Raw genomic sequence first — 429 nt, 5'->3', positions numbered from 1 at the left:
TACGACGAAAATCGGATACAGTGTGAATCCAGCATTACGGTCGAGTGCGAGGAGAATAATCGACTGTGATTCGTCCATTTCATATGGCTTAAGGCTTAAAAATCTATTGTAGATCCGGACTGACACTACAAACGTTTCGAAGCGATTGAGCGACCAATCAGAACAAAGAATTTTACGAAATGACTAATCAAAAAACGCTTCGAAGCGTCAAGTGGACCGCAGCCAATAGCGGTTGAACGGACTAAACTCCGAATTAATTTAATTAGCATCTGCCCTCAATCGAAATAACAAATGCGATTGGTCAATTCCAATGGACTAATCGGCCGATTAAGTTAATCGGAGTTGTGCTGGATTCACACTGCATCTGATTTCGTCGTACGACGCTCTGCAACCAATCAGAAAACAGGATTCCGATGGATTTTGCTTCGT

This window comes from Trachymyrmex cornetzi, unplaced genomic scaffold, assembly GCF_001594075.2.
Source record: "Trachymyrmex cornetzi isolate Tcor2-1 unplaced genomic scaffold, Tcor1.1 scaffold4607, whole genome shotgun sequence".
NCBI lineage: Eukaryota > Metazoa > Arthropoda > Insecta > Hymenoptera > Formicidae > Trachymyrmex > Trachymyrmex cornetzi.
The sequence above is the reverse complement of the archived record's forward strand: the minus strand, read 5'-3'. Positions refer to the sequence as shown.